The following is a 20,843-nucleotide window of genomic DNA, read 5'->3' on the forward strand; positions in this document are numbered from 1 at the left end:
AACACGTTTCAAGCTAAAGAAAATATGGGGAGTGTCATAACGCTGGCGACAGCCTATCACAGGTCTGCAGACTGTTGTTTTCACTAAATACTGGAGAGGCATTCTCATTGCAGAAAAAATGGCTTTGAAACGTTTAGGACTCTGCTTTTTAAACGGGTTGAAATACTGGTTACTCTCTCCAGGAGGGACACAATGCTTCGTTTCTGGACTTCCCTCTGATTGAATAACTGCCTTTCTTATCAATTACCCTGTTCGGCACAGGTGATGGCAATCACACATTCAGAGGAAAATTCAGAAACAGAGCATTGTGTCCCTCCTGGAGAGGGTCATGTTGGGAGGTATGGGTTAACTTTAACCGGTAAATCAACTCTGGCGCTTTCCCACTGCATCCTTAAACGTTTAGAAATGGGGAAAAAAACGGCAATTTACCGTTTAAGACCTGCAGTGGGAAAGGGGCATTATTGTACTTGGTGGTGCCTTAGTACTACTACTACTAATAATAATAAAAATAGTACTAGTAATAATAATTATAGTTCTAGTAATAATAATAATAAATATTAATAGTAGCATTGATAAAAATATTAATAGTACTACTAGTAATAATAATAATATTTTGTGAAGTTGTCCCTGGTGTAGGAGCAGAAAGCATGGCTGCCATGCAGCAGTGTGTGTGCTGGAGGCTCATGTTCCCATCTGTCAGTGATTTGAGCTGTTATTGTTCTTGCAGATAGGACTGTGCTGTGTGAGGCTGACAATGAGCTTCCCCAATCCCCAATGTCTCTCAGGTGTTAGTGCTATGACTGTGGCAATGGGCGGACCCCAGTCATTCAGTGTCTCCGGCTATTGGCTGTCTCCTCGTAATGTGGGCGGTCTCTGGCTGTCTCCGCCTCCGTCCTGTCTCATTTCCTCAGTCACAGGAAGTGTCGGCACTGTGCAGGTCTCCCCAGGAGCAGCAGCGCCAGCTAGTCAGTGAGTGTACAGCCGCACACATACACAGTGTGGACAGCCGAGGACTGGGAGCCGCACACACAGCGCAGCACCCGGGACGCAGCCTTCCCGCCGGTAAGATGGGGACTGCGCTGTGAATGCATATTGTCAGTGCTGCGGAGTACTCATTGCTGGGGAGCGCTGGTGTGCCAGAGGTGCCTGTATGTAATGGGGAAGAGGTGCAGCATGGGCCTCCTCACCTACGGACTAATAATACATATAATGTGTGTATTTATAAAATATGGTATCTGATAATGTTCTTTTGGCAGCTGGGAGGCGTGACATGCCAGGTTTTCAGCATGGTGGCAGATATGTAAATGGCTGTGGTGTATGGCAGCTAATGTATGTCAGAAAAGTTAGTTCTTTACAATGGGTATGCTGTGTGTGGTGGTTGGCTTTTGGGGGGAGGGAGGACAGCACAGGTGAGGCCATAGAAATCTGCTACTCGTGTATCCTACTGTGATTGTCTTTGAGAGGATAACTGAGTTTTGGGTGATACTGTCAGTCATAAGCATTGTGTGGCCCTCTTGGGATTTAACCCAATATGCATGCATTGCAAGTCGCACACCATCCCCACTAGGCCGTTAATAAGAATATGCTGCTTACCTGATGTGGGTACTGCAAAGCCAGGTAATATTAATGAGAAACACCCTGTTGTAACCACTTTCCTATTCCACCCTATGCAAAAACCCTACGCTTCCTCTTATGCTGCCACAGGGTTGTTGGAGTCTGCATTTGGCCTAGTTCTGCACTGTTTATTGCCCAATACCTGACTGCAATAAATGGACCCCTTATTGGCTACGAGGTGCCCATAACACTGGTGAGATGTATTGGTTGCTTGCAATGTGTGCGTGCCCTTCCTGAGGGACAGGATCGCATATGATACTTTGCATGCAAAAGGACTGCATACAATGTATCTCATGCGATCCTATTAGAGCTAAACAAACAAATCTTTGTGGCAGCCAGTGAGATCTGCAGTTGAGATGGGAGCACACCTAGCATCACAATTGCACCAAAACCACCTGTGCGCTGCCAGTTTTCATGAGATCCGTTGCAGCAATGCGCCGCAATTGCGTGAACTTCGCCATATTGCACAGTGTATGGGCACCTTTAGTAATTGCAGTTGGAACGCTTCTGTGATTACTTCTGTGAAGTATGAGCGGTGGACTAGAAACTGCAATAACACGCTGCAGGTGAACCAATGGGGATTGGGCCACCTGACGATACGCTTCTCATAACCCACTAACCAGTGCTCTCTTCTTTCTTTGTTGGAAAGCGATTGAAGGGCTAATAATGTTCTGTATGGGCTCAGAAGAATGTTTAAAACTGAACTGTGAGCGTGGTGCTTATCTGCGCTGTTTCATATCATGATAGCAAGGATGACAATCTCATGTATACTGTGTCTGGTTTAATGATGGCTACTCCAGCACCCCTATACTGCGAAAGCTTACAGAATTCTTTTCCTACACAGTAGGTGACAGGTTAAGCGTTGGTGATGCACATTGCCCTCTGGTCATTTGTCCCAATATCAGAGTATGTTTAAAAGTTTCTGGAGTTTGTTTAAATATCTGGCTCTGTTTCTGCAGCCCAAAAAAAAAAAAAATCATGATTCCTATTCTCTCTCAGTAGGACTCTTATAATTACAGATGACAAACTAGTGAAATCCCCAAGAGCTCAGAAAACTGCTGTGGAACTTGCTCAGATTTTACAACGGATATGAAGTTTGGATCAGTGTATTACTTGGCAGTCAGCTACTTTCTCTGGTGTTCTATATATTGTGTCCCTCCCCAGCAAGCTATATGTAATACCCCTTTTACACCGCCGAAAAATCCGGGTCATACCCGGATCTTCGGTGGTGTAAATCCCTGACGCCGTGTCCCTTTACACGGGACTTCTACGCAGGTCCTGACCTGGGTAGAACACGGCTAGGACCTGCTAGAGGGCGGTGTAAATGGGAACGGTGGGTCGGATGACCCGGCTCCCATTTACATGAATGGGGAACGTCCAACCTGCGGACTGTAGCATCCACAGGTTGGACGGATTGGCCTGCGCTGCTGTCTGCTATACTCTGCAGACAGCGGCGGGGGAGGGAGGTGAACGGATGCCTGTGTGCGGCATCCATTCACCTCCTGTCCAATGGCAGGGGGGTGTGCGCGGGGGCAGCCTAGCAGCTTACCTTAGTGCTGGGCTGCCCCCAGCAGCGTTCCGGGTACGGCGGCGTCGATCTGCGCTTGAAGATGACATTGCGCTGTCATCTTCAAGGGGCGGGAGGGGGGTGCGGGCGTTTAAGCCCGTCCGGTGTAAATGCCCCTAAACGCCGGGTCACACCCGGGTTCAACAAGCCGGGTGCGACCCGGCGTTTTGGTCTAAAAGGGGTATAACTGTAATGCTGCTGTACAGTATGGGTGCAGTTCAAGAATATCCTACATTGTGTTACAAAGGAAAATACAGGCCTCATGTGAACCTTAACTGACCGTGTTATGTTTTCCCTTGCTCTGCAGTAAGATTAGCTTTTACAGTTTCGGTCAATTGAGAGACTACATCTAGACGCTCACCCCGGCTATTTGCTGTATGTCTGTCTCTAGTCACCCTGCCGGCTGACTACATCTAGATGGCCAGATACACCGTTCTTCAGAGCGGTTTGCCGGACTTAACTTTTTACATGGCACTACAAGTACCTGTGCAGCAGGGGTGTTAACCATCATGCAATGACAATCGAGAGAGCGACTACATGCTGTGCTGTAGGAGAGATCATGCATCTATGGAGCGTGTAGTCGCAAGAACGTCCAGCATATTGTTCGACCGTGCGTACACACTGCACTTTTGTTCCGCTATGGACCCGACCGGTCGGATGAAAATTAAACAGCAATGAACCTTCGACCGACCAAGTATGGACGGACAAGACCATTTTTGGCCGTTTATCGCTCATACGGGACAGCTTACACACCTATACAATTGAACGACAGTCCAACCCAGAATGGCCCAACGATTGTATGTATGTGTACCCAGCTTAACAGATTAATTATGGCAATGCACCATAGTGGGGCCCACCAGGGCTTTCTCCTGTGGGCCAGTCCCACCATGGGCACTACTAACTCTTAAATGGACATGATTATAGCTGTGCCATACAGTATCTTGATTTAACCAACTTTAGTTTTTTTTAAATTAAAATATTTTTGACAGTCCGGCTGTAATTAAACAAACGGACAACAATGTATAGCCTATTCTTGTGTGAACTTTAATGGTGTCCATACGCATGTGAGATATGGCATGCAACTAAGTTAAATCACCACAACTTCCATGCGTTGCATGTGTCTCCCAACTTGATGTGTGGACCCGCTGGTCAAATTTCCCATCGATAGATATTATGTGCTGCACATAATATATTGCACTGCATATGCGATCGCATGTTAACCACATGCAATTGTCTGCAATGCGATCTGCTTTAGCGGAGCTAGCAGCAGGTGGTAGAAGGGCGGGCAGTGTTGGTGAAATGAACTGGTGTTGGGCAGCACAATTTTAATATTTTTTTTTTTTTTTCGGATGCTTGCTGACGGCTCCTTTCACTATCACTGCTCTTCCAGCATCTGATGTGTCATCAAAAGTGGCATGCGACATTGGTACTGGGGGGAAAAAAAGCACTTGTGGTGCCTAATCATATGCAATGCAACATCTTAAGTCCCAAACTTTTCAATTTCAGCTAAACGGGTAATTTAGTAAGAGGGTTTAAAAAAAAAAAAAAGTGATACTAATTTAAAAGTGAGTTTAAAGGGATAGTCCTTAAGCTAAAGGGGGTAACTGTTAATCATAAGAATAATTGGAGTAGTTTTTATAGTATGGTAACAATAGAGCACTAATATGGAAAGAGTCCTAGGTAGTGGGTGACACCTCAGGAGATCAAGGTCCTATGAGCTGAGGCTACAATAATACTGAGCCTGTTTGGGGCGTATTTTAGTAAAAAATACTAATACCTTTCCAAATCATGTGAAAGGCCTGTACAGCATTGTGTAGCAAACTAGATGCCTAAATCAGAGGAACAATATATTTGTTACTGTACAATCACTAATTTACTGCTGAGAGCTGTTGGTGAAAGACATCTACAACTGTTTAATATGCAGATACTAACTTGTAAACAAATGTTGTTTAAACATAAATGGTTGAGCTTTAAAAACCTCAGAGGGGTGTCCTGAGTCAGCCAAACACAGCGCAGCACAATTAATATGTAAAACCTATGTATACATTCCCAGCTCCATGTCTGGAACAAGCATAGGAGTCCTCCTTAATACCAGGCCAAATCCACTGTCTGCAAGTTTCCATATTTAGAGCTCACAATTTGAGGTAATGGTAACAAATCCTAGCAACCTACACCCTTGGCTATTAACTTCTATTTACTGGTAAGTCTGCATCATTCTAATATGTTCCAGTAGCTATTGCTGTAATTGTGGCTCAGACAGTTCGTAATACACTTGACTGACCATTTTTCTTTCTCAAACATGAGTAATCTCCAAGCTCAGTCATGCCTTGAGCAAATTACATATATCCATTTAAATAGTTGAAATGGGCAACTTGAAAGATTTGCGACAGGATGTACTCTCCTACAATGGGCCATGCTGGCCACACATCAGACCAACTTTCCTCCAACCATCCAACTAGTTGCTCGGATGGAATAAAAACCTGGTACTGGATAGGAGCAAATGTAATTAAGTCATTTGTTTCCCAAATCTGAAAATGGACAACAACTGTCCCTCAGACAATGTACTGTAGTTGGACCTATTTGATCTAAACAATTTCACTGAATGTTTTTGTCTAATCTCCTGTGTTTGTTAGCAAATTGCTTATTGGCATTTGCCCCTATACAGTACCAGATTTTCAGTCCAACCAACCAACTAGTTGGAGGAAAGTTGGTCTGATGTGTGGCCAGCATTAGTTAAGACTAAATAATAAATAAAAAAATATGTGTATGTTTGCTGTGCGGCCTGGCACTCTCCACATCCACAGGTGCCCCCTGGAACAATTGAATACTCTTATCAAACAGGCAGTGGGTCTTGTGTAAAAAAAGCTGTATTAAAGCAAGGTGGAAGAAACCAACGTTTCGGGGCAAGCGTCTGCGACCAGCTGATTCCCTTTGTGGCATCTCTGGTCGCTGATGAAAAGGAGAGACTGAGCAATATATCCCCCCCCGTGTGTACGCACCTAAAGATGCCACATGAGAGCAATACTGTATCACCTATGAAAAATTATTGCTAAAACAGGTTGTCTTTGTAACCAAGAGGACTTTACTATATACATTTTTTTTTCTTTCCCATGGGGCTGGAAACATAAATTTGAAGACTGATATTTGGTGGAAACTACATGTTACACATTCATACAGAATCCCACGGATTCACAAGGCTATGTTTAACATTCCATGTGTTAACATTTTGCCTTTAATGGAAGATTAAATTGGTTTTATAATGATGGGTAGAAGCTGTGTAGCACAGATCTGTAGATTACAGCCAATTAAATGCAGTGCAGCTACAAATGTTCTAGCTGCACTGAAAGATAAGATGCTCCCAGACTACAATCTTTGTTTTGCAGATTCCTGACTCATAACACAAGTCTCCTTGTGCCGTCTTCCTAGACCACTGTACAAAATAGCGGTCTGTGTACACAGTCGGTCCTTCTACAAACACAGATGCTCCTAATAGAGCGTGAGTGTGAAAATACAGCTCTGGCTCTGCAATATGAAAGCCTAATTTAGTGTTACACTGTTGGGGCTGATTATGGCTCAGTATATCTTCCTCTCCTGTTTCTGATTGGGCTCAGTGACTTCTTAATGATTCTGCCATGAATGCTAAGGATGTGTCTGTCTAATCTACTTTCACAATTGCGTACGCTTTGTGGTAAAAATCACTCTATGGCGTGGGTACCTGAAGTCTTTTCAGAGTTGCCTAGCAATGCAAGCCTGCCAGCATCTTAACTTCCATGAAGACCGGACTGGATGTAACCTCAAATGCACGGTTTTTTTTTTTTATTTTATTTTTTTAAACTAGCAGGGATCCACACTACTCACTCAGGATGGAACTTTCCCTTGGATAACTTTAACTGGCTTACTAACAAGTGTTTAGGTCTGGGGTAGCCAACTCCAGTCCTCGAGAGCTACCAACAGTTAATGTTTTCCAGATCTCCTCACAGGTGAAGTAATTAGCTCCACCTGTGGATCATTTATAATTATTTAGTAATGAGTACACCTGTGCCCCAGCTAGGTGGTCTAGAAAACATGAACTGTTGGTAGCTCTCGAGGACTGGAGTTCGCTACCAACATTGATGTTAATGACAAATGGTCATTATCAAGCTATTTAATTAGCGCCCACTCTTTCAGGTGACCACGTGCGATACATGATAACTTTTCTGTAACGTGTTCTTGCAGATTGCTTTTCACGGTTATTAGGGCTAATTGAATAGCCATGGGCAAATCCATTAGCTGCTAGAATTTACTGCAGATAATTTGATATTGCCTTGTCTCTCTAAGAAAAGGAGCTGGTTGGTTCTTATCTCTCCCCAAGCTTTGATTAAACCTTCCCCTTAGTTTGGACTGTGCATCACCTGTACTTGGGAGCTTGAGTAGTTCCACACATGTAAGGCAGGTGGACTTCAAGTTCTTGAGCAACCACAGGTTTGTCAGTGAGAATTGTTATTAGGTTTCAACACAAGATAGCATTGATATTCTTTCTGGAGTTACTTTGAGGAGGCACCAGTTTCTTTCTATAGCTAAGATGGTATTTCCTTGTTTATCCTAAATGTATATTATAATAACCAAATCTTTGTAGCTTTGTATATTAGTGTTCGTATTGGACATTCTTGAGATGTGAAAGGGAAAGCCAAGTCTCACAGGTGTGGTGCAGCTGTCTGTACATCTTTGTTAGATGAGAACAGTGGAGGTATTATGCGCCAGGCTTGGTCCACTAACTTTGTGTTCTAGTTGGACAGATTTGTTTACAATTGTAATATTTGAAAGAATGGCTATTTATCTTTAAAAGCCAAACCAACAAAGGCAAACAAGCTTTAATCTCGTAATAAAACATTTCTATTTTATGTGAACAATATTTTTTTATTCTGAGGACAGTTTGAGAACCCCTGGTATACGGTATTACTCTTTACAAAAGTCAACTGTTACATGTATTTGTACGTATGTGAAAAATATAATGTACGGCAAAAAGAATCCTGACCTAAAGTGTGTATTCATTTGTAGTTGGTATATAAACGAAAAGAACAGATGTAGTGTTCCCATCTCCTGTCCTCAGGGAGTTCTAACTGTATCTTCTCCAGGCCTATTACAGAATCACAAGTGACATAATTAGTACCACATGTGGATCTTATAAAATGTGTCTGCCAGAGTACACCTGTGCCCCAGCAAGCAGTATGGATATACTGCAGTGTTAAGGCTCCCTGAAGACTGGAATTGGGGGGGGGGGGGGGGGGTACACTGGTCTAATGTATATACAGTAAGTTGGGATTCTGTCCCTGGCCATCGTAAATGGTTTTGTTCAAATAAAAATTTTCATGTTATATGGAATTTTAGTTTTATGCTTTCACTTCTGATCCATATAAATAAACTTACACTGCAAATTTATATTGATCATTGCTAAAATTAGTTTGAGTGGACATTTTCTAAAGGTACATGAGGAAGAGTCAAACTTGCATTAAACAAAAGCTGCTAAAGAAACTATTGCTTTCACTGTCTATATTGCTGTAGATAGATGGGCTAGTTACTGGCTGATCTGCTAAAGATTAATAAACTGCATTTATAGGTGACTGCTCCATGTACAGCAGTAAATAGTGTTTCCAAACTCTAGTCTTCAGGTAACCCTCAAGCTGCCCACACCCTAAAGGCCCTCTTTACACTTGTCTGAGGGACATGTTGGACCTGATTGACTCGAGATTTAACCTATGTGCAGGAGTATCAATCTCTTGGTTAGTCCTACAGCATCAGGCACATCAGATTTTGTCAGATAAATTGGCCCAATCCATCTGAATTGGGTCAAATCTGACAATCTCAGAAGTGTAAGGGGCCCTTTAGATTCTCTTTCCAACCAGCAAACTCTTTGGCTGGTTGGAAAGAAAATTTGGCAATCGCCCCTTTGCATCCAAAGGTTGAAAATGGTCCTTCAGACAAGTTGGTTGAGTCAGTTTTTAACATGCATTTGGGAAAAAATGGTTTCTCCTGGTTAAACCATGTAATGGAGGGGGGGTTTGGTATACAATAATAGAATTTCACTACAGAATAGTATGTACTGGTGCACTGCGGACGTACCTGCTAGATCAGTAATGGCTAACCTTGACACTCCAGCTGTTGAGCTATGTATCCCAGCATGCCATATATCCGCTTTAGCATGGCCAAATGGTAAAACTGTAGCAGGGGATTTGGTATGAAATCCCGACAGGGTCAAAATTCCGACATATAGAATGTACAGGTGAAACAGTCTTCACATGGCTCACAGCGCTGAGGTCATGGGTTCGATTCACACCATGGCTAGTATTCAATGCCTCAGATTCGCCGTTTTTTTTTCAGTGAATCTGGCAATTCGCTGGGTTTACGGCGAATTTTCTGTTAGAAAAAACAATTCTCCCTATTCAATGGAGGCAATTCGCCACAAATGAACAGCGAATGTCTGCCGATTCGCCGTGAATGATTCTCCACAATTCGCCTGTGATTTTCAATGGGGTTTTTAGTGGAATTCGCAGACAGTGTATTCAATGCTCAAATGGAGAACTGCTTTCTCAATTGATTTTCGCCATGATTCTCCATTTAGCATTCAGGAGCTTTTTTAGGTGAACTGTAATGTGATCTTTTAAAATAAAGGCTTTTTTAATTTTTGTTTTTGGTGTAAAAAAATCAGTCATTTAATTATTTGAAGAGTCTTGCTATTTCTTTTACTGGACAAGGATCACATAAATATATTTTTAATTTTAAAATATTTTTTTTAAACGTACCATATGCAGGGGGGGGGGGGGGGGGTTTGCTGGTGACATTACATATGCTGTGCTGTGGATTATATTACATATTGCAGGGGGGCCCCGCAGATTTCACATGAGGGCTGCAGGGACCCCTGCCTGCTGGTGGGTGGCATGCAGCGGGGTGGCAGCGCAGGGTTCAGTAGCGCTAGTAGGCAGGGGGGATCAGTGTGTGCCCTCTGCCTGGCAGTGCCAGTGCCACAACCTGGAACCATCAGGCTGCCACTGACAGCAGCAGGGGGGATACAGGGGGAGAAGCAGCATATACACCCAGAGCATATCACAGAACAGGGCACAAATTGCGCTCATCTGGTGCCGGCCACTCACCGTTCTGAGCGCTGACAAACTCCACAGCAAGATACCAGATTACCAGCAGAGGCTGCCAGGGAGGGCATGCAGCAGGACTGTAGGAGTCTCGCGACGTGTGTGTGTAGTTTCCCCTGCAGGTTATCTCTCCCCCCCCCTCTCTCTCCAGCATCGGTACATCGGGGAGCTGGAGTCAGGAGTCCCGGCAGGGGGATGTGAGGACTGGTGTCCTGGTGGGGGAGCGCTCATATGTCGCAGGAAGCGCTGACAGGCTGAGGACGGGGACGGGTCCAGCAGCAGCAGACCTTGCTCCGGCAGCCACAGCGCGGTGATAGCAGATGTCAGCGCTGGGACTGCTGGAGCCGGAGGTCTGCTGCTGCTGGACCCGTCCCTGTCCTCAGGCTGTGCGGGGCTCCTGGCAGCATCAGCGTGCTCCCCCGCTCAATCCCCTGGCCGCAGCAGCAGGGGAGAAAGCCAGGGAGAGTGCCGACTGGCATTCGCCGCAGGGGGTAATTATCGCCGTCAGGTGCTGAGAGCCCCTGACGCGTTGAATACAGGGGACAGGCGGCTGCCGGCGAATCTCCCAGCAGGGAGATTCCAAGGCGAAAGGGCAGCGAATCCTACACAGGATTCGCTGCCACCCCCGGCCATTGAATATTAGTCCATGGCTCTAACTGTGCGGAGTTTGTATATTCTCCCCGTGCTTGCGTGGGTTTCCTCCGGATACTCCGGTTTCCTCCCACAATCCAAAAATATACAGGTAGGCTAATTGGCTACCAACAAATTAACCCTAGAATGTCTGTCTGCGTTTACATGTGGTAGGGAATATAGATTGTAAGCTCCACTGGGGCAGGGACTGATGTGAATGTTTAAATATCCTCAAAGCGCTTCGGAATATGTGCTATATAGAGATATCTGTCTCATTCTAGCGCAGTAGTGCTACGTTTGTGTCCATGTCGAGTGGGTGAAAAACCCCATATCAACCTAATGACCCTGTCGCCCTTCAGTTGTGTTGCCCATGTTGTCTATCCAATGATCCGTACCTGTGCAGATGGCCTATGTAATGTTAGAAGAGTTTGTGCTTAGACTGGAATATATTTCGCTACACCACTGTTGTGAAGAGTAGAGTGTACACCTAGAATTTAAGCACTGATAAAGGTTGGCTCCTGTGCGCTGTGGCAGAAGAGATTTGCTGTGCAGCGGGCACCACAGGACATGTGGTATTTAGGTGTAAAACGACTGCTTTCAGTATTGGGAGCTGAATGATAGTGAAGCTGCAGAGCAATGTTACTGGATGGGTCGTAATAAATAAACTGGAAATTTTAGTTTATAGTAAATTTAAAGAGGTGGCTGTGATACATGTGGTCGATATGACTTGTGTGTGTGTGTGTTGGTTTTTTTTTTTTTTTTTTTTTAAGCTGTTTCTTTATGATTCCATAAAGCCTGGCTCGAAGCTGGAGGACTCTGTACACTAAATGGGGTCCAAGTGCGCAGGTGTCAACGAGACACTGTGAAAAACTAGTGTGACCTTTATATACCACACCCAAAATAAATGATCACTGGTGCTTAAGCCATAAGTAGATGTTGACATTGATAAGTTCCTATTGCCAACAGTGCAGCCTTTCCAGCTACAGAGGAGCGTGCTGGCTGGAAATAGTCCATGTGCAGATTGGGCCTTACACATGGACGCGACACAGTGTTGGACTGAATAAGAGAATTCTTCATCCTGCATGGTTTATTTTTTTTATATTCCTCGCAGCAAGTTCCGTTGTGATTTACAATTGGAAATGGGGATAAAACAAACTGGGTTGTCAGTTGAATACTGACAGGGTGAGTGGTGACAGCAGGCAGCATGCTCACTGTCATCGCTCGCCCCCGGCATTGAATAGGCACTTAAGGTTCGATGCTGTCTTAACCAGTTATTATCTGAGGCATTACAAATGAATTAATACAGGTGACATTATGGGTACTTGATCCAAGGTAAAGGCCTGTATTGTGTATATGGCTTGATTCCACAGTGAAGTGTTTCTGAAATGCTTGTAAACTGTTGGCAGTCCTACTGTAGTTCTTGGCACCTAATATTTGAGCAAGTGTGAATGTGACATGCACTGGTGGGAGCTTGTTTGCTGCAGAGTTTGACACAATGAAACTGTCAAATTATAATGTACATTGTCCCTGAATGATGGCCAGCTTTTTGTGTTACTGGAACATCTACCTGCTACACCAGTGGTTATTTTATTTACAGTTTATTCTATAGCGCAGCATATTCTGTTGCGCTTCACAATTGGAAACGGTGATAAGACAAACTGGGTAGATACAAACCGACATGGAGGTAGGAGGGCCCTGCTCACAAGCTTACAATCTATAGATTGGTTCCCAAATATTGAGTAACAGTGACCTAGAGCAGCAGTTCTCAACCTGTCTTCAAGTACAATTCACGTTTTCCAGGTCACCCCACAGGTGTACTCCAAACACTGACACATTATAGAAAAAAAGAAAAGAAAAAGACTGAGGTTGAGAAACTCTGGCCTAGATCACAGGTTATCAAACTCTGTCCTCAGGACACCACACAGTACATTGAGGCACTCTGTTTGGAAACACTAATTGATTTAAATACAGATGTAGCCATGCTCCTCTATCCTGTTTGCCCACCATCCTGGCTTTGTTGGGCCATGGGAAATTGACAGCTATTACTAGGTGGAGCAGAATGGAGCAATACAATCATGACTATGTAGATGCCCCTTACCTGCAGGATTTCAGACAGGATAAACCCTGTCTATTTGTGTGCGTATAAAGCAGTGGGCACACTATCAGAGCGAACATTGAACTGCCCTTATAGGTGCCCGACAGGTTAAGTTAAATCCCTCCGACAGGCAATAGTTAGTTTTTGTTTTTCAGAATATTTATTAAAGGAAAATGTGAGTGGAGAAGTTACAATGCGCAGTTTGATCCCTACAAGGTGACACCTAAAATGCTTCTGCACAAGCAGATCCAGCCACTTGGCAGGCAGTGTGTCTAATAGGAAATAACTGAACATTCTGAACTCTGGCCACACATCGGACCATGATCCCCCTCATTTAAAAGCTATCGCAGCCTGACTGGATTTTACATCCATCTCAATCATCTGGTCACCATTGGATTTAAGTTTTTGTGTCAGTCATTGGCCCTGTACAGTAGCCTGTTTTTATCCATTTTTTACATGCAGGTTTCTCTGATGTACCTGCACACTGGCAGCATATGCAGTAAGGACAGGTTAGTACACACCCCTGGCGGCTGGACCACACATCATCCTTCCTGTGTCCTTTCCCTAGAGCAGTGATGGCTAACCTTGACACTGCAGCTGTTGAACTACACATCCCAGCACGCATCTGCCTGAAGATGTGATGGATGATGAGTGATGTCGGGGTACCATAGATCTGCTTGTTCCTCAGCGTTTCCACCTTCTATCATGCGAACTGGTGAGGGTACAGGCCTGGTTAAGGAGCAATTCCTTCCCTTGTAACAGTTTCCTTTGCTATTTCACTGCTGCAGCAGGGCTTGTAACTCAAAAATGAGTTAATCCCTTTTCCTTGCACTGGTCCCTGTGGTCATGGTCTGTGTCTGAGGAGAAATGCTTCTCAGCACTTTAGCTGCCTTTACTCCTGTAACTTAACTCTACAGACAACTAGTAATAGTGCGCAGCCGGGCTTGGGGATCTCTGCATGTACCTCCTGAGCAAGTGACCTGACCAGAACTTTGGAGCACCTGAACACTAAAGGTAAATAGGCCTCTTATGTAAGATAATTAATCAAGCAGGTGTAATGCGATAGTGGTAGTTATTGCTTTATTGCTATTGTGATCTTTGGTTTTTCTGCTGCTGGAATTAATACTTATCAGAATGGAATTTGATAGTGATGTGGTTGTCACTGTAATAGTCTTTATCTGAGGGATAATTTTTTTTTTTTAACCTGCCAGCGTTAATTACACTTATATTTTAATTTTTTTATGGTATGTTGTAAATTTTTATTAGTGGTTTTATCATTAATAGTCTATTGCATGATTAATCTGCAGTTGATGTCTGCTTTTTAAGACTTTAGTCAAGTGTCTCTACTAGAAAAGTGATAACGTACCAACCAGCTCCTGTCATTTTTGAAGCCCAGCCTGTAATGACTGTTGGGAGCTAATTGGTTTGTACTTTATCACTCTCCTTGATCATCTCCCCACCCCAAGTTGTAGTTCATCTGGCCCTATGGGATTACATAGGGCCACTTTTTTTTTTTTTTTTTTTTTTTGTTTTAAAGTTGTTCGTTTTTAGGTTTGTAACTAGAACATATGCATGTCGCCTCTTAATTTACTTAAGCTTTCAGTTGTGGTTTATGAATGTCGTTGCTTTAGGGTGGATTATTCTTGCACAAGGTTAGTTAATGTTAGCAAATAGGCCGGGTTGCAAAACAAAGGAAGAGAAGCTGTATATAAAGGTTGCTTTTGGCCTTTTACAGTCTGGTGTGGCATTTCTCACCGGCTACTTACTGAATGGAATGGTTTCTCAGAGAGATGGACGCATTGCCTAAAGGCTGAAGGTCCCAGCAGCAGTTATCCATTTATGCTCACATGTACGGTATGATTACTTGTGACATCTGCTCTAGGTCTTCACCAGTGTACATTACGGCATAACTATTACTTGCTACTGATGATGGGTTTCTGTATAGCTCTCTAATGAGAACAATAAATGCAGCAGGAGCAATGTGGGATTCTAATATGGGCTTCTAATAGTCTGGAGGAAACAACTAGTTAAATGTCCTTGCCCAGAATGGGTTAAAAGCTCCATGCTTCCAGTCTATTAAATTTCCTCACAAATCAGCAACTGGTTTTCCACTGCTCATCCCACCCGGTGCGCTGTCACTGTACATATCATCATGCCTTCTGGGATAATATCCTCTCCGTATGGACCCTGTCAATTTCCCCTTATTTCCTTGTGCCTGTAAGGAGGAGGAATCCAGCCTTTACTTCCTATGGGTCCAGGAGCTCTCTTATGATTCCCACCCCTTCCACTGTACAGCTAAATGAGGCCAGTAATTACAAACAGATGGTACTGCTCACTTTTATAGGATTCTGGCCACGTATGTGTATCCTCTCTCTTTCTACCAAGGAGGATTACACATGAATGCTGAATTTCTGTGGTGGGAATCTTTTCTTTGTTTAACCATTTAGTGACTGTATACATAGGAGTTGCAAAATTCCACTTCTCAGATGGCAATGGTCAGTGTGTTTCTTCTTCCCGCAAACAGATGGCCCCAGTATGTGTTAATAAGAATACGTTCACAACTTTTTTTTTAAATGATACAATGTTACACTTGTCTGATGCTTGTTCTTTCTACATATGTTAGTGTGTGTGTGTATAACATTTGTATAGTATCTCTGGTTCTCCATATGAATGGATGGATCGCCGCTCTTCTGAAATGATTCATATGGCTAAAGGAAACCAGACATATTGTCCCTGGCATCAATTAATGTCATTAGTGCCACATTCTAGGATGTCCTGTTACATTGCCATGTTGGACTGTCTGTGTGTATAGCTCACGCCCTTTTGAGAAAGTGTTCCATCTTTCTTTCTCCGTTTAATGTGATGTCTATGGTTGGCCGTATAGTTTCCTAATAGAACAGCTTTAATAGGGTGACATGGGGACAGTGTGGGAAACCCCTAACAGGCCAGGATTTAAGGATATGGATACTTGAGTCCTGACTGTTAAGACCATCATACACTACCTCCGCCTCCCCCCTCTGTTTATCTCTTCACTGGCTCCCCATTCCTTTCCGAGTTCTCTTTAAACTCCTCACCACCACCTACAAGGCTCTCTCCTCCTCCACAGCTCCCTACCTCTCTTCACTGATCTCTATCCACACTCCCTCCCGTCCTCTTCGCTCCATCGCTGACCGCCGACTGACCTCTCACCTAATCACCTCCTCCCACTCCCGTGTCCAAGATTTCTCTCGCGCTGCCCCCCTGCACTGGAACAACCTCCCGCCACCCATCAGGCTATCTGATTCCCTTACCTCCTTCAAGCGCTCCCTCAAAACCCACTTTTTTCGACTAGCCTATCCCTCCTCCTAACCTCTTTTGATCCTCCTATCCTGCCTCCGTTCCCCTCCGTTCCTACTTATCCTATTGTATTTCGTTCGTCCACCCACCTATTTTTAGTATGTTAACTCTTATGAGCAGGGCCCTCCTTCCTCACGTACTCACCCTACCTCATTACCTCACCTGTGCTCCTGTCCTGTTCTTCCCTTCCTCTACTTCATCTTCGGTCTCCTTGACTATTTTGACACCTACTTCTGAACTGATGCTGATTTTAGTTCTACCAGCTATACCCCTATTTATACTGTATCTTTCTACACACCCTGTACGTTACCTTGTAATTTGTTTTTTTTTTGTTTGCTATGTACGGCGCTGCGGACACTTTGTGGCGCCTTATAAATAAACGTACTACTACTACTACGCTGAGGTATCCCATGCAATACCTTGGCGGCTAGAGCTGCATAGGATACATCGTATGTGTTTATTTTGCGTACGATGTACAGATGAAGCCGACCACCAGAGATCACACTCGGACCGTGAAGTAAAAACAAGTCGGCTTAAATAAAAACTTGAGTCTACCTAGACCATGTTGACTCTACTTGCTTTGACCAATTGCTTGTGGCAGCCAGACAACACATGCCATTATTAAAACTAGATGTGTACCCATAAGCGTGGTTTATGCTAGAATGGAGAAGACCTAAGGAGTAAAGGTGCGATTAACTCCGTGCTTTTTGTACTAGATATGATGCAATCTAGTACTAAAAGCACCGGCTGCACAGACTTTATGTGCGATGGGATGTGTATGGGAGCACGCACCTCATTGCACTACCCTGTCGCACAGTGTATCGGCACCTTTACCCTTTCTGTAGTAAAGCATCCAATATTGTGCTTGATTCAAACCTGTTCGCACAACTGTTAACTCGTATGTCGGGCAACTATTGATAGACTGCACATGCGTACGGCCCTTAGTACGCGTGCGTGAGGCCATCCTGCGATGAAAGCCTGTTACTTTTTTAATCTCTGGCCATTCCCAAGATTGACATGAAGCCGGTGTTTGTGGGTGGCATCTGGCCATTTTCTGGGAGTGTGGGGGGGAAACGCAGGCGTTTAGGTGTGTGTGTCAGCTCTGGACAGATCAGTCTGATCATATCGCCTAAGTAAGTCCAGGGCTACACACAGATGGCACACACTGGGAACATAAGTTGATGGAGTGCGGCTTGCGAATGGTTTTGCGGGTAAATCCTCCGATCTAGCTACTTTAAACAAGCCTTGCAAAGGGTGTGATTTCACTCTGGCGGGGGTCATATACCTAACCGCCAGGCATATGAAAGAGCTATTTCTAATTTTTAAACCAATTTTTTTTTCCCTTTAGGTCTTTTAAGCTACAAAATAACCCTATAGTATATAGTTCTCTTTGGCTACAAAGTATTTATGATCTTACAACTTGAATTTACAAAGTACAAATGTGGTAGTAACGTGATTCATAGAAAGCAATGTTATAAAATGTTGCTGCCCTGGCGCACATTGGTGCTGCTTATGCACCCAGAGTACCAGGAGGGTCTTGTAGTGAATCAATGGCGGAGTGGAATAGGATCCACCTCCTATAGGTGTCTACTGCAAGAAATGTAATTAAACATAGAAACATAGAATTTGACGGCAGATAAGAACCATTTGGCCCATCTAGTCTGCCCCTTTTTACCCTTCAGGTAATCTCAACCCTTATTTCTTTGTAAGGATATCCCTATCCCAAGCATGTTTAAATTGTTCTACTGTCTTAGCCTCTACCACCTCTGATGGGAGGCTATTCCACTTATCCACTACCCTTTCTGTGAAGTAATTCTTTCTAACATTTCCCCTGAACCTACCTAATTGGTGACTATTATGCCACCCATGTTAGCATGCAATATTTTTCCTTTTTTTTGTGGAGTATAACAATATGGTCAACGGTTGTTTTGTGTAGGGGCAGTACCTACACTTTATGATAGGCCTCCAATGATGGTGGTAATACTCCTTACAGCTGGCTGGTGTGGTTCTAGGCAGATTTGTGTGTTGGGAGTTAAGCCTAATGTGCTTTTTGTTCTGTAGTTTCTAAATTTCATTTTGGGATTGCATGCCTCACAGTACTGCATGTACCCCGTATAATTTTGTATTCCTGCCATGTTATTACCCCCAAAGCCATTTTTGGAGACCATGACCTAACACACAGCGTTTTCCATGTCCCACATGCATGAAGTAACAACAATGTCATTTTTAAGTTTTTGCGTTCTGGGAGATATGTTTCATATTTTCCAAAGTCTACATATTTTTGGGCAGACCTTACCTCACTTGTCTCATGAATAATACGCAGGAAAATGTATTTAACCGTTTGCTTTATTTTTCTTTGTTTTGTCTTCTGCCTTTCAATTACATTTGCACCATGGCTCTAGAAAAGATTTGTGAGTAGTCAGCAAGGAATTCTCTAAACATGCAGGAACTAATTGAGCAGGACAAGTATAGGATTTATAGAGTTTCACTGTTATGTTTTAGGTATAAGGTAATAGGTGCATATTTGCTGAATAGGAGATAATCATTTTTTTTTTTTTTTTTTTTTTTTTAAACGAGGACATTTAATGACTAATTGCAGATTATTTTTTTTTCCGGTACTTATGTAATATCTGGGCTCCCGTTTTTCTTATGAGACCGCGTCCCCTCGCGGGGCTCGCTGCGCTCGCCACGCTTCGGGCACGGTGGCTCGCTGCGCTCGCCACACTATATAAAATCAACTCCGTGCGGAAATGGATAGTAGGGGTATGAAAAAATGAGGTGCATTTAACATGGGAGCCCAGATAATACATAAGTACCTTTTTTCCTTTTATTAATTGTTCTTGCTACATGAATGGAAGTCTGCTGAATTTATAAAACTTCTCATTCTCTTCAAATTGAAATCCATCCTCAGCCAGTGATGACAGCCACAGATGAGTTTGTGCTAATAGCCTGGAAATGAAAGGCTTACAGAGCCAAGTTTTCAAGAAGGTGGGGGTCACCCAATGATATTGTATTACCGCACATCATAGGAACTAGTCTTCAGTTCCACACCTAATCAAACCTGGAGGGGTGTTCCTGAGCTTCACATATAAAATGCATCTAATATTTTTTTTCTGTCTGGCATGTTTTCATTCTCGCACTGTAATTTTTCCTTATTTTTATTTTTTTTTGCAAACTCTATCTTGTGCTTGGCAAACTATTAACTTACAAGACTTACTAATTTCTGTAGATTGGTCAGTTTGATCAAATATTAACACTGTCCTCTTGAAACCTCTGCAGCCAAATTAATAATAAACCATTTATGTACTGGCAGTTAATGTTACATCCTTAATCCAACCTCTTATAATGCACCATGGGCTGTCGGGAGACTTAGGGTAGGTCCGTAAACACTGGGTGATTGTTGCTCAGCGTGTATGCTGACAGATGATGGAGGAAAACGCTTAGTGCATACACACTGAGCATTTTTTACCCAGGGTGTACCACTTTCCACAGGCTGCAATGGGAAGCCATCCACTCCGTCACTCGTCTGCTAGTAATACCAGCAGGTGAGCAGCGGGGTCAGTGCACAACTGCCCTGTACACACTGGATGGCTTTCGAGCTGAAAGCAGCGCAAACAAATAAACTGAGTATGTATGGGCATGTAGGCTGGCTGTCTGGAGGCCGAATTCTAACATTGCATGTATGGTTGTGACATCTCCTGAAATGAGTGTGTGATAGTTGGTAAATGCTCAAAGGACTACTCTAGTTGCCGCGGTTGTGTCTGCATAGACCTTTTTGTGTGTAAGTAATGCACTGTTGAGGTCTGGTCTATAAATTGTCATATTAACCCTTTGACCCCTTGTCTTTTTAAATGGACGTTATGCAATATTTTTGATTATGTTGACATAATACATAATGTTGAATATAGAATGACTCTTGGTGCCCATACATGGTGCGATAGGCACCATGCGTTTTGAACTAGATGCGATGCAATCTAGTTCAAAATGTAGGTGTAGCGCATACTTGCTGTGCTATGGGATGCGCGCATCTCCTCTCACCCGGTAATTGTACAGTGTGTGGGCACCTTCAGTGTTTTGGGGTTCAACCTACAATGCATTATTTACCTAAACAACTGACCAAGCCATATATTTTTGGGGGTTACCTAGGGCCTCATTCGTCTACATTACCAGTGCTGTCTCTGGGATACACAAACGATCAATAGCTCATAAAGGGTTAAAGAGCAGATGCCTTTTTATCCCTTTGATTGGCAGCATCGCTGTGTGTGTGTGTGTGATCCTTAAATATCCACTAATGTGTCCATTTAAATGAAGATTAGTTACATGGGTACTCTTTACTTAGAAGGGCGCCCATCTCGGCCATCTCGGGCATTGAATGCACTAAAAAATCAGGTGCGATGCGACAGACGAGATGCCCGAGATTTCCCATAGGGAACAATGTTAAATGTCTCAATTGACCCGATTTTCCTGTTCAATGCCT

General features: G+C 43.6%; 1 protein-coding gene across 2 annotated transcripts in view; it reads left to right on the forward strand.

The window, feature by feature from the left end:
- The first annotated feature begins 904 nt into the window (after positions 1-904).
- Positions 905-20,843, forward strand: part of CSGALNACT2 (chondroitin sulfate N-acetylgalactosaminyltransferase 2) — a 34,677-nt gene continuing 14,738 nt past the window's right edge. Inside the window, exons 1-2 of one of the 2 annotated variants that reach the window (XM_083146287.1) lie at positions 913-1,062; positions 19,278-19,354. The gene's annotated coding sequence lies outside the window, so the exon portion shown is untranslated. Of the gene's footprint in view, positions 1,063-19,277; positions 19,355-20,843 lie in introns of both variants that reach the window. The other variant, XM_083146285.1, reaches the window with a different exon arrangement.

This window comes from Crinia signifera, chromosome 6 (genome assembly GCF_055691185.1).
Source record: "Crinia signifera chromosome 6, ASM5569118v1, whole genome shotgun sequence".
Taxonomy (NCBI): Eukaryota; Metazoa; Chordata; class Amphibia; order Anura; family Myobatrachidae; genus Crinia; species Crinia signifera.